Below are 13,980 nucleotides of genomic sequence, written 5' to 3'. Positions count from 1 at the left end.
TCCCTAACATGAGCATGTCACTCTTTCTCCAGGCAGTACTTACTAATTCCTGCCTGTGTGCCCTCATAATCTTACCATGGAAAGTTCAGTAATTGTTTAATGAGCTTTTTTTACTTGTGATAACTGTAGCATAATAGGCCCAATGAAAATTGCCAGTGAAGCTACTCAGAAAGCTTCTTTGTAAATGTAAAGACAACGTAAAAGACTGAAAATGAAGTGTTGAGCACAATGGGAATGGACTACAGAGGTATTTTGCTGAACAGCATGCTGCATTGTCTGTAATTTGAACTGCAGATGCTGGGGGCCAGGGGATGCTAAAACTACACTTTTTTTTTTCTTTCTTGTGAGCTCAGGTTTGCAGATAATAGTGCTGTGGGGTCTCGGAAGACCACTTGGGGGCTAATGAAAGTTTAATTGTGTACTGCACAGCAGGAAGTAAAATGTCTGTATCCTTCAGTTTAATCTTTCATAGCCTTTTTCTTGAAGTCAGGTTGAATGTGGGTATATTTTATTTTACATAATATAAAATGTACTTAAGTGAGGAGGATTGTGCAGTGTCGATGATAGACAATCTTGCTTCAGTTAACTAAATTACAGGACATAAGAATTTTAAAAGCTCCTAACTGAGAACTTCCAGAATTATAGTACTTACCAACATATACTTTTGTTGCTGGTGTTGTAGTAATTGTAAATGTCCAGTATGTTTTGGTCATAGAAGACATTGGTGAAGTTGAGCAAAGTAATGTTATTCTGATTTCCATCTTCAAGTTAACTTTGGGAAGCAGCATTATTTGGAAACGTTGTTTTCATTTGGTGTCTTGCTGGGATCTTGCTATGCCTTTCTGATTGCTGTTTTTTCTGTGTTTAGCTTTCTGTACATAAAGGAAAGATGACTTGGGGAATCTGTCTGTACAACCTAGAAATTGTCAGTTTCTGACAATTACTTAAGGTTCTGAACTCTCTACAAGTATAATCACCAGATTGCCAGTTCCATAATCAATGTGCATCCCTTTATCTTTACCTAGTTGTAGCAGGGCACTGAGGTGCCTGCTACTTGGAGAGCCAGGATAACTCTGCAGGTGCTGGTTGCTGGGGCAACTAGAGGAAGCTAGTGACTCACACCTGCTAGCTGTCAGCTGACCAGAAGGGGCAGGGCCTGGCTCCCATTTAAACCCCAGGGCAGAGGCCAGGCAGGCAGTTCCCTGCTGGTAGCCAAGGGGGAAGGAACTCTGTTGGTGCGAGTAATGAGAAAAGGCGAACTGCAGGTTTGGCCTGAGATTGGGGACAGATGGAGCAACTCTGGTGTAGTGAGGAGAAGTTTGGAGCCAGATAGGTTAGATTTATGTTATAGTCCAGGGGCTTGTGTTTTGTTTGCTATTTTAACCACAGGTTTGGGTGAGGCTATTAGGGGTTGGAGGAAGCCTCATACGGGACCCAGGGTAGCGTGGCAATCCCAGCCCCGAAGAGGGGGGTAGTGAGAAGCCCCATAAAGGGGGCAGCAAGACAGGGCTGCGGAGAGCCCGAAAGCTCCAGAGAGAGAGGGCAGTGGGAAGTTGCTGCTTGTTTTTAGCTTAGTCTCCCTCCTGGCCCTTCCTGCACGCTCTGTTCGTGCGGCTCAGGAGCACAGCTCCCTACTGGCTCACGTAAGAGGGATCCGGGGGGCTTCCCCTCCGGATCTGGCTCAGCAGTGTCCGGTCCCTCTGCCCACTTACCTTAGGGGGATCAGCTGCTGCTGCCCCCGCTGCTGGCTCCGCTGAGTCCACCTCCACCTTGTGTCTGGTCAGGGGGCACACGTGCTTGCGGGACACACGTGTGCCTGGATCCCTCCTCTCTCTGCTGCTTCTGGCTCCTGAGAAAACTGAGCGCCAGTTTTTTTTATGAAGTGTTTTTAGGTTTATGTTAAGCAGTTAAACAGCCTTAAAATATGACCCAAACCACCGAAATTTAATGACAAATCTTTTAATCAAAATGACTGCGTTTAATTGCCAACTTGTATATAGTGTGAAGTTCTGTCTCAGTGTGTCTAGGCTGAGATTTTCAACAAGTGTCTAGACAGCATAATGGAAATATAAGTCTTAATAAAACCCAGTTTCAATATTACTATAGAGCTTATTCCTATGCTTATTAATGAATATAGTGTCTGCTACTTGTAATTTTAAGCTATAAGTTTAGAATTTACTTACACTTGCTTACTACTAAGTGTTAGATGGATTTTGCTTGTCCTGTATTTAGTAAATCACTTAAAAGAATACAAAATGATTAGTTAATTTTGGTTTTCTGCAGCAGTGGCCCATATATAATGAAATATGACATGTTTGTTACAAGTGTGCTACTTCATATTTAAGTGCATTCAGAACTCATAGTTGTGTACAGTGTGGGCTTTATTCCGTGTGCTTTAAATTATTTATTTATTTCAAGGAGACAAGGTTCTTTGGGTGAATCTGATATCTTTTATTAGACCAACTTAAATAGTTGGAAAAAAATGATGCAAGCTTTTGGGTTCAAAAACCCTTTGTCAGGCTGAGGAAGTTTCAGCAGTTGGTGTGTGCTCTTCCTGGATGAAATGAAAAGTAAAGAAGCCAGAGGCTGGGCTGGTATGCATACAAGACAGGTAGTCAGTGAAAATGTAGATTGAGGAGTAAGTGGATGAGAGACAGGCTTGGAGGTGGGTGGGGGGATGCATAGTGGAGAGATACCTGAGGAGTCAAATGTCAGGCAGGTTATAATGCGTCGTAAATCCCATGTCTATATTTTGTCCATGATTTTTGGTATCCAGGAGGTTGATGAAGTAGAGTTGATAGGCTTATCTCTGAGAAGTGTTTTGAAAGTTTCCTTTGAGGATCACGACTGAGAGATTGGAGAGAGAGTGGTTTTCTTGTGAGAAATGTGCCCCCACAGGTAACTGGGTATTCCTGTCTTTGATAGATTTCCGGTGTGCGTTCATTCGGGTGCACAGTTGTTGTTTGGTCTCTCCAACGTATTTTCCATTAGGGCATTTGGTGCATTGGATGAGATGTATTACATTTCTGGAGGTGCAGCTGTAAGCTTCGGGAAAGCCCATGGCTCTGTTGTGGGGTGTAGGAATTGTGGGGGTAGTGGAGATGTGTCGGCAAGTTTTCCATTTCTTGTCTTGGCATGGTCTGGATCCCATTGGTGTGTTCTGGGCCTGAGGAATTTTGCTTCTGGTGATGAGGTTGGCGAGGTTCGATGCTTGTTTGAAGGCTAGGATGGGTGGCTCTGGGAAGATCTCTTTAAGAATAGGGTCTCTTTCTAGTATGAGTTGCAGTTGTTTGAAGATTTTCTGTATGGTTTCAAGGGAGGGATGATATGTCATAACCAGCAGTGTGCCATTTGTTGGGGGGTTTCTGTACTGCAGGAGTTCTTCATGTGGTATCTGGGTGGCTCTTTCAAACATGCAATCTGTCTCTCTGGAGGAGTGTCCTTGTTGGGTGAAAGCCTTTTTAAGATTGATGAGGTGGCAATTCCAGGTGTTCTCTTCAGTGCAAATTCGGTGGTATCTGAGGGCTTGGCTTTATATCACAGTTTTTTTGGTGTGTTTAGGGTGATTGCTGGTTCTGTGCAGATATGTATGTTGATCTGTGGGTTTCTTGTATAATGTGGTCTGTGTTTTATCATTCTGGATACTGATCATTGTGTCTAAAAAGGAGATGTTGGTGCTGGAGTATTTTAGAGAAAGTGGGATGGAGGGATGGTGATTGCTGAATTTCTGATGGAACTCAATCAGAGATTGACATCTTCATCATTTGGACTGAAAACCTACATCACTATATCTTAAGTATAGCAAGGGTTTGATGGTGCAGTTCTTGAAGAAGTCTTCTTCCAGGTGTCTCATAAAAAGGTTGGCATACTGTGGGGCCATTTTGGTGCCCATAGCTGTTCCCATCGTCTGGAGTAGGTGTTGGTTATTAAAAGTGAAATTTGTTGTGCCTGAGGATGAAGTGTATAAGGTCAGTAATATATTTGGATCTGTATTCTGAGTTGTAATCTTGTTCCTGTTCATGTAAGGCAGGCTTGGATGCCATCCTGGTGTGGGATGTTGGTATATAGGCTAGTAATGTCCATGGTGGCTAGGAGGGTATTGCTGGGAAGGTGGTCTATGTTTTTATTTATTTCAAAGCCTTTTTTTGGCTCCTTAGTCTGAGGGTACCTCATCTTTATTCCTAGGGAGGGAGAGGAAAGGCAGGCCAGTGTCTCTGCAACATTCGCAGTGGTGACAACTTAACAAGAGATCATTTAGCCTCTCCTATGTTCTTCACTTCCTTAATTGGTCCTGTTTGACCCCTGGGCTATCAATCAGAAAAATATTTACATTTCAGATGGATCTTTAGACTTCATATTCAGAATGAGAGGACCTAAATGCAAGAGAGACCTACATGGACCTTGACAGAAGGATGAGACTCCGTTGTTTCAAATGACATCCATAATTTCAGTTGTTTTCTCTCCTTTTCAGTTTTGTGACCCATTAAATTGAAATTGATATTAAAGGTTAATAGGTGCGATTTTGGCCTGCTGAAAGTCAATGACAAATCTCCCATTCACTTCTGGAGAAACAGAGTGCTTATCTGACTCTGTATCCTGCACATTAAAGTAGTTTATAGTAAAGTTCTAAAAATAAATGTTGTTAACTATGTAAATCTGTAATGAACATAACTTTCTGGAAATATCGTTTAAGTTACTAAAACTAAGAATCTGTTTCCCAAAGTTATGTATAGAAAGTATATTCATCAGTCACTTTATTGGTAACATTATGTACCGTGTAGATAATTTATAATCAACAAACTATACTGTGAACATATTGAAAAGGGAACATTTTAATTCTTCTCTTTGGATTATTTGTTTTATAAATACAGGGTTGTAGGTTGTAGCTGTGTTGGTCTAAGGACATAGGCAGACGAAAAATTTCCAGCTGTTTAGTTGGCCTAATAAAAGATACCAGATTTACCCAAAGAATCTTGTCTGTCTTGTTTTATAAATAGTTTTTCAGATTTAAGAAACTGTAACTACTTTTTTGCTTTATGACAAGGTTTTTTGTCTTTTTAAATTGCAGCTGGATGTGTAGTATTTCAGAGCGCCTTAGGAATTTATTTTTGCACAGTGATTTTTCTATTACTTGTGGGGATACGATAGCAATATAACGAACTGATTCTAATCTATGATTTACTGTCAACAAAATCTATTTCAGATGTCATATAAATTAATTTAAGGGCACTTTTATTGATTTTTATTCCCAGTGTTGTCCTCCCTTTTCTATGACAAGAAGTAATCACACTTTTGAGTGGTGTGTGTGTGCGCACGCATGCACATGTGACATCTTATTTCAGCCAAAGGTATTCCAGTTGTCTCGAGCCATGACTGTCAAGCACTGAACTTGTTTTTTCTGTGATGTATTGACCACCCTGTGGAGTTAATTGTAGTGCTATTATTGTTTCCTTGGGCCTAACAATAGCAGTGATGGATGTTGTTTACTTGTCCTGAGTTCTTTATAAATGTTTTTGAAAAAATGTCATGGAGTTGAACTGGTATGCTGGAACCATGCTAGAAAATGGATTACAGTTTTATCCAAATAGGCCTATAAACATGTCATGTGTAAAAACATCAGGGTTGCAGAGACCTTCCTCCACAAGGAACCATAATTTACCTTTTATTAGGAAATAATTTAAGAAACCTTTCCAGAATGTGTGATTTAGGGGGAGTCACCTATGAGCATTGATTTTTAAGTGTACAGAGTCTTTTCTTGATTAATCCATACAGTGTTGTGTATGTGTGTATTAAGGGATATCAGAGTGAGGTTTTAGAAGCATGCCAGTTTTGTGAATTAAAGTCACAGATGCCGTGATTCTTATTTTCATCTCTTTAAGCTTATCTACTAAAAATATTTATGTATTCTTAATCCTTCATTGGTGATTGAAATGGCCAAAAATCACAGAAAAGTTGACAGGCATGATGTCAGGGCTCAAAGATGAATTCATAGCATATGCATTCTTCCAGGTGTCTTTTTTGTTTTTTAACCCATAGCTAAGTAAACATTAAATACAACCAAGAAGTCAATTGACATCTGTTCATTGGGCATGCCCAGACGAGCCCGCACGTGCCTCTTGCTGCACTTCAAAGCACTTTGATACATGGCAAGATGCATGCCAGGAACAAAAAAATGTTCCCCTTGCTGCATATTTTCAGCACGGGCTCCAAATTTGGTACCTGGAAATCAGGTACCAAAATAAAATACAAGGGGGGAAAAAAAGCAGGGCAGGGCACTGTCCTGAGGCAACCAGAGGCTCAGGTCCTCCACAGAGATGCTCTGATAGCAAACCAGAGCATCTCTATGGCTGCCCCTTGCCCTGGTGCTAAACCACGCTGCCTGCCCATGCAGGGCAAACAGGCTGCAGGGACCTGGACTTGGGCTCCGTTCCAGGTAAGTAGGGAGTTGGGGGGACTGGAAGGTGGGGGACCATGGGGGGCAGCTCAGGATGGGTAAGTTCCCCACCTGCCCACCACAGGGGCTACAGCGTACTACCTGCAGGGCTTTGGCCCCATCCCCCCCCCCCGCATGGCTCATAGCTTACTGGCAGCAGCAGTGGCCGTCAGGACACTTGGTGCCTTGTGGCACAGACCCCCATGTGGCGCGGGGGCAGTGCAGCTTGGCGCTGGCCTCCTGGCACTGCCTCTGCCACATCGCACAGGTGCACCCCAGCTTGGTGCAATGACATGCAGCATTGTGTGCCTTTGGGCAGCTCCGGGCTAATCAGACTGGTGGCACTGGGCCTCAGGTGACAGTCGTGCTGGCAGCCTGAGTGGCTTAGAGCTGCCCGAAGGCACACAGCACCTTACTGAGCTGGGCTGCACCCATGCAATGTGTCAGAGACAGTGCCAGGTGTCAGGTAGCTGGCGCTGAACTGCACCGTCCCCAGCTACCCTGCACCTCATGGGGGTGTGCCACAAAGCCCCAAGTGCCCCAGTGGCTGCTGCTGTTGCTGGTAAGCTGCAGGCTGTGCAGAGGGGGGCGGGAGGCTGTGGCTTCCTGTGGGGTGGCAGTCTATGAGACCCACCCCTCCTGAGCAGCCCTCCCATATGGTCCCCCTCACCCACAAACCCCTTATCCCCCAGCCACCCCCACAAACAACTTATCCATGTTCTTGGTCCTGTGAATCAGGAGTGAAGGGACTGGGGTGGGGGCAGGCTGTGGGTTGAGAGTGAGGGGCAGGGCACTGGCATATCAGTGCTGCTCAGCGCGGCACATCCTTGTGAGCAAAGTGGGTAGGAGTAGCTCTAATTTTTCTATGACAAAAAAAGCCCGAAGTAAATGCCAAAATGTATAGATATTTAGAATTTATTTTATCATGATGATAGAAGTGCTGGTAGGCTTCCAAACTGCTTTACAGTTGTAAATATATCAATAAAACATTGCCCAACTGATCTCTGTCTATATAGTGCATTTAATTTTAATAGTGGAAGAACATTATTTTGGATATTTTAATGAGAAAATTTGGGTTTCTATCAGAGAATTTGAATTTTTAAACAGGGAACACCAGGATCTCTGCTGGTGAGACCCAGGCAGAGGAGTCTGTCCAGAGCCAGCACTGGGGGGCAGATGAGGTGGCTAACCTGTTGGCCATTTGGGGCAAAGAGGATACACTTGGACAGTTCAGAGCAGGCCACCACAAGGAGCACATCTTCTGGGTGATAGCTGCCCAGATGGCAGAGCGGGGGCACCCCATCTGGGTCTGGCAGTGGCACAGCCAAGGGGCTGCAGCTTCAAGGGGGCAGATGCTGTTGTCACAGATGGCAGCAAGTCACTGACAGACAGTGCCCTCACTGCCAGACTGCTGCAGTGCGTAGAGGGGGCAGGGACCACTCTAGGTCATGGCTGGTTCAGCAGTCCAGCTGGCACAAGGGGTAATGTCCCCAGATACCAACTGGCTGGGCCTCAGAAGCTCCGGAGGGCAAGTAGCCCTGAGCTGCTTGCCAGGGCAGGTTTTTACATTGCTGGGGTCAGCACAGGCCCCAGACTGTAGCTCCCCCTGGTTGCAGATCCAGGAGGAGTTGGGCAGGGTTCTTTTGCCCCAAGTGGCAAACTTGCCCCATGCCAAAGTGCATGTCTGAGCACATGTGGTAAGGCAAAAATCTCTGCCTCAAATTTGTGTTGCTTCTATTTGAGCTGTTGCAAGTGCACCTGCCTGTATGTGTGGACGTGCCCATTTGTGTTCTTATCTAGGATGCATCAGTCAGTTGTGTTGGCAAGTTGCTATTTTGCTAATTTTATTTTTCCTATCTAAGGTTCATCAGATGTTTTAGGATGCTTGCAGACATAATTCCCTCCACCCCCCACCCCCACAGCCCATTACTTCAAACTCGGTGCATTCCTACACCAAGCATTACACATGCCCAGAAGAGACAGTGCATTACTTCAACCTGGCTCACTTGACATCTGTAAAGATCAGGTGCTTTGGTGGGGCTTTTTTGGTGTTTTTATCTAATGGCTGACTGAATCACCTTTAGCTAAAAGTGCCAAAAAGCCCCACTGAAGCACCCAATCTGCAGATGCTGCAGAGACAGTTTGAACTAACATGCTGCTTCTTCTGGCCAAGCATGTTTTTTGGGGTGTTTTCTTGTTAACATCTGCAAGCAGCCATAGTGGCTTCTTTTGTGTTGTATTTATGTAACTTGGTTTAGTTTCCTTCTATCTAGTATTCTCAAAAATATAAATGGCCAACTCCTGCATCCAGATTTTGTTATAAGATTTGCAGCTTCTTAAATTACTTAACTGTATCACTTTTCAGTATCTTTGTTGTTGTAGCATCTTGGATGGGTTAAATAGCCAAAGCTATCTTAATTCTTGTATAAAATTTAGAAATAACTTATGAAGATAAAACAGGCACTGATTTTATTGATTAGGATTCTTTATGTTTTAACACTTTGGATCCCAAATAGGGGCTCTGTTATAAAGAGGAAGGAAGGGTAGATTTGTGTCTTATAGACAAACCAAAGATGTATACAGCTCAAGTTTTCATGAGCTGAAGCTCATGTCATCAGATGCTGTGAAGACATGCAACAAGCAGTGAATAATAAGAGAGAATTAGAATACGAAAGGGAGAGGATAGGAGGGGTTGGAAGGGGTAGTGCTGGGATAGGCAAACAAACAAGGAGTAAACATATAGTAACAAAGGAGTCACAAAAACTAATCCAGGTAATGGGGTAAGAATCCATAGTACCTTCTTAAAGCACATTTAACAACACAATCCAGTTTGTGGATGATTTCCTTTTCTACAATTTCCTGTTCAGATTGGTTTTTAAAAGTTGGCTGTGTAAGAACAGACATCATCAGGCATGGCTGGATCTAGGATTTTGAAAAAGAGGGGGTGTATGCGGGGTGGTGCAGCATCATATATAACACAACACATTTTTCTCCAGATAAAAAGAGGCTTTACTAATATGCTGAGGGCCTATGGCTATATTACTCAGTTTTGGATCAAAGCAAAAATGAATATAACTTTATTGGAGTGTGTGCTAATTTGCTATAACATATATTATGTTTAAAAAACAACAAATTAGGCAAAAGTAGTCAAAAATATTGTTGTATTAGATGTTATATTTAAATGTACATCTCTTTTTCACATTCATAAAACAAAGTCTAGCCTTCTTGAGCATCTTGACAGTGCTTCCAGCACATCACTGTCAGTCATTTCCACACTTGAGTTAATGTTCATGTGACAGGCCCACAGCACACTTACCGCAGTGCCAGAATCCAGGTGGCTGGTCTGTTGGGGAATTGGCTGGCACCACGTGACCAGTAGAAGGCCCGGGGAGTGGTCCAGCCCCAAAAGACTCCCAGGATAAAAGGTGAGAGGGAGGGAGAAAGAGGTCGCACCATGACCTAAAACACTCCCTGCAGCTAGAGTGGGACCAGCACATCCCCAGCAGAGCAGGTTGCCAGGCCAAGCTGCAGGAGCCCCAGTTGCTGTGGGACCCTTCCTGCAGAGGCAGGCAGTACACTTACCTGCAGCATCACAGCAGGGAATCCTTCCAGGGGCAGGAGGCCCCACCAGAAGAGGAAAACCTGTGGGTGACCAAGCACCCATAGGAGAAAGAGCAGGTATTGGCGCAGAAGCCATGATGGGTAAACCCAATGGTGCAGACCCAGCTGACCCTCTGATCACACACCATGATGCTGAAAGGTACTGTGAGGGCAGCTGGGAGGGAAGGTGGCTAGCCCAAGAGGAACTGGTAGAGCATGCTGCGAAAGAAAACCCATGTGGCACCCTTGTAGCCACAGCCGCCGCACTTGAGCAGATACAGATTCAAAGTCCATTGCTAGGGCAGCAGTGGTTGTGGAAGACCCTAGGAAGCATGAGGGGGTGTTGCCAGAAGTACTGCAGTATGTACCCGTATGCCAGCAGGCCTACAACCCCAGCTCTCCTGGGGAATACCCACAAAGGGGAATCCGGGGGGGCCAGGTGAAGCACGCCTCACTGGACGCAGAGCACTGAAGTAAAATGTTGGGTGTGGGTAGCATCAGTGCCCTGCTTACCCATATCACATGATCATATTTAGTTTCATTATCATTAAGTTGTGCATTTGTCGGCCAAGAAGGCCTCACCGTGCTCCCACAGGGGACCGTGCAGGCAGGTGTGCAAGGAGAATGAGTGGTGTCAGTGGCTCATTGCAGATACCACTGAGACCAGAGTGGACCACCTGAGTGGAAAGGGGCGAGGTGGTGTCGGGGGAGCAGAATACCACAGAATACCGGTTGGCTGAGCTGCTTGGGGCCAGAGAAAAGCACTGAGCAGCACTTCCAACTGATCTCAAATAACATCGAGTTGTGGCAGGCAAGTAGGCTTTGGGGTGGTGCCCAGGTAGACAGGGCATACCAATGGCGGCGCTGTGAGCATAGGCCTGCCACAGTTCACCTGAGTTAAGGTTTTTTGCTAGAACTAAAAACAGACTGCAGGACTATAAAACAGATGTTCCCAGAACGGCTAACAGACAGCAAAACTGCAGAAGAAAGGATAACTTGATTAATGGAACATCAAGACTGTTAAACAGAAGAGAGGCTCATTGGCACCTGAGAGTAGCAGGAAGCTGGCATGTTATGAACCGTGAAATCAGTAGGCTCCATCAGCACTGCCTGAAGAGAGATGCTGCTGCCCCTCCCAGGTAGGTAGTTTTAAAGTTTAGGTGGAACTGGAATCCAAGGTGGGTTGCAACTGCATCTCCCTCTCCACACCTCATTCTGCTTCTATCCTCAGATCAGTGATTTAGTGTAGCTGTAAAGACCAAAGCAAAAAAAGCAAAGTCAGTCCTTGTCCCAGAGAGCTTACAGCGTAAGATCTGATGAAACCTGAAATAAGCTGAGCATGATAACTTGAAGGATGTGTCAACTTGAAGTGTGTAGGTTCTTGAAAACTGTCCAAGCTTACCAAAGTGGAAGTAAGTGATTGTTCTTCTATTCAGTTAGTTTTGTACAAAGAAATTTCTCTTAGCAACAGCAATAACAAAAATGTCATCAACAAAGTCTCCTGAATGAAGAGGAAATGAAGGGGAACATATTTGTTTTTTATACTTGCACCTGAACTTTATAGGAATTATTAATTCGGTGCATCAGATTAACATTTTAAATTATTATTAGTCAGATTGCATTTGATCAGTGTAGAGGAGTCTTCATTGTATTGTATATACTATTGAAACTTTCTATAATTATTTTTTGTTCTCTTCTGTATCTGGCAAACTGATTCATTCAAGCAGTGAGACGCCCAGCAATTGTTCTTTTTCCTAAGGAGAACCAAATGACTTGCTTTGTCCATATTTAACCTGTATTCAAGATTTTTAATTAATATTTGTTTTTGTTATTCCCAGAATTGGTTTTGTTTTTTTTTTTACTTTTTCTTTACATTTTATTTTACAGGAAGTAAACAATCTAAATTTAAAAACAGCAGATGTTAGGGGGTAATGATTGGAGAATAGAGAAGAAAATGTGATTAATTTATCTTCTTCAATGAGTAATGTAATATATTTCCATGACATGCCTCTTAATCCAAGATGATCTTCAAAACTGACAAAATGATCAATTAACGGCATGATGGGACCCTCTTATCTGTTTCATGTTTCTGAATGAGATATAAACTTAAAAAGATTTTGGAAAATTCCACAAAGAAGCAGCTTAATTAATTGTTCTTAACACCCCTTTGTAGTAATGCAAGAGACTAGGTATATCCCCTTCTCCTTAATTGTTTTTTTCCCTATGTAAGCTCCAAGTGCCAGGAAAGGAATAAGAAGAGTGGTTTTAAGCTACCTTTGAGCTCTCCCAGTTTTGGGGTGTTGTATACCAGTGGTTCTCAACCTTTTTTGACTCAAGGCACCACTTGTTAGACTTAAGGAACCTCTCGGAAAATGCCAGCTTTTAGTTTTAACTCTCTTTTTTGACTATGGAAATTGAATAAAACAATTCTTCTGTTGCAAAGAACTCAGAAAGATCACAAAGGTCAGACTGTGTTAACATTATGAATTCCTATTTGAAATTTCTGGGTTTATCTTGTGAATCATATATTTGCATACAGGGCACCCTTGAAAGGTTGTCAAGGCGGTGCAGGGTGCCTCTGCACCCTGGTTGAGAATCACTGCTCTGGGGGCTTGAGAAGCCCCCTGTTATGAGAGAGGGGATGGGACCTGGAAGGTAATCTAGGCTATTCTACGAGTTGTGGCACTATGAGGAATTGCCTTGATGCTGTGTTGCAACCTTATCTAGCCATGCTTTCTATGCTAGGTTTTGTTAGGGCAGGGGCGGGCAAAATTATGGCCTGTGGGCCAGATCCAGCCCACAATGGATCCTTCAGTCCTACTCAGCTCAGGGTTGGGGAGTAGCCTGGGCTGTGGGGTGTGCTGCTGGTCCCCCGGCATGTAGTGGGGCTGGTGCGGTGCAGTGGCCAGGCTTCACTTTCTGGCAGCCCTGGCAGGACCTGGCTTCACTGCTCAGGCACCCCAGCCTACCTGCCGTACACCCACCACTGGGGGCAGGATCTGCGTGGGCAGGACGCTCAGCTAGGCAGCTCAGATTGGACTCCGGGTGGCATGTGGGAGCGAGATGGGGCAGGACTGAGGAGACCCTGGGATCTTGGGGCAGTGACAGCATGTGGCCAGGGCTTCGGGGCAAAGTCGCAAGCTACTCACAGGCCCCAGCAATGGGCACAGGTTTCATAGGCAAGAGCATGAAGGATAGCAGCTCTGCCCCAGCCTTATGCAGTCAATGCCCCAAGATCCCGGCCCCAGCTGCAGCTCCCTTTGTGGCCACAGCCCCATCCCATTCGCCTGGCTGTGCCCCCTGCCCGCACAACTCCTGGCTGGTCTCCGTGGAGACCCCAGGATCATGGGGCAGTGACAGGACAGGACTGGGGCAGAGTCCCGGTTCTGCTGGCAGGAACATGCAGGGAGTGGATCACTGCTCTGCCCCAGTCCTGCTCTGTCACTGCCCTGTGATCCTGAGGTCTCCATAGAGACCAGCCTGGAGCCACATGGGGAGGGTGTGCAGCCAGGCAGGTGGGATGGGGCTATGGCTGTGTCTGGGATCTTTAGGTGGTAACAGCGCAGGGCTGGGGCTCAGGGCAGAGCCACGATCTTCTCCCTGCAGGCCCATGTCCACAGAGCTGGTGCCCATCACACAGGTGTGTGGGCAGCAGATTGTGACTCTGCTCCAGCCCTGCACTGTCACTGCTCCATGACCCCAGCCTCGCTTGCCTGTCTGTCTCCTGAACACTGCTCCCCACTCACCCGTCCCCAGCACATCTGACATAAGGAGTTTTGCTGAGCTGTTGCTTATGGGAAGCGGAGGGGGGGTGCTTACCTGATATGTTTAAGTGAAATAATAGGTCTGTTTAAATGAAGTGTTTTGCTGTTAGGAAAAGGAATCACGGAAAGGAGTCTCTGGAAACACAGGAGCCTTTCTAGAGAGAGTGGGATATAAATCTAAAT

General features: G+C 45.0%; 1 protein-coding gene and 1 pseudogene across 2 annotated transcripts in view; one reads left to right on the top strand and one right to left on the bottom strand.

Moving 5' to 3' along the window:
- Positions 1–13,980, top strand: part of PREP (prolyl endopeptidase) — a 176,606-nt gene that overhangs the window by 44,405 nt on the left and 118,221 nt on the right. The window lies entirely within an intron of this gene.
- LOC149872985 (uncharacterized) lies at positions 2,705–3,667 on the bottom strand (annotated as a pseudogene).

This window comes from Crocodylus siamensis, chromosome 1, assembly GCF_052110815.1.
Source record: "Crocodylus siamensis isolate JL-2025a chromosome 1, ASM5211081v1, whole genome shotgun sequence".
Lineage (NCBI taxonomy): Eukaryota > Metazoa > Chordata > Crocodylia > Crocodylidae > Crocodylus > Crocodylus siamensis.
Note: the sequence above shows the minus strand (reverse complement) of the source record. Positions and strands in the feature narration are given on the sequence as shown.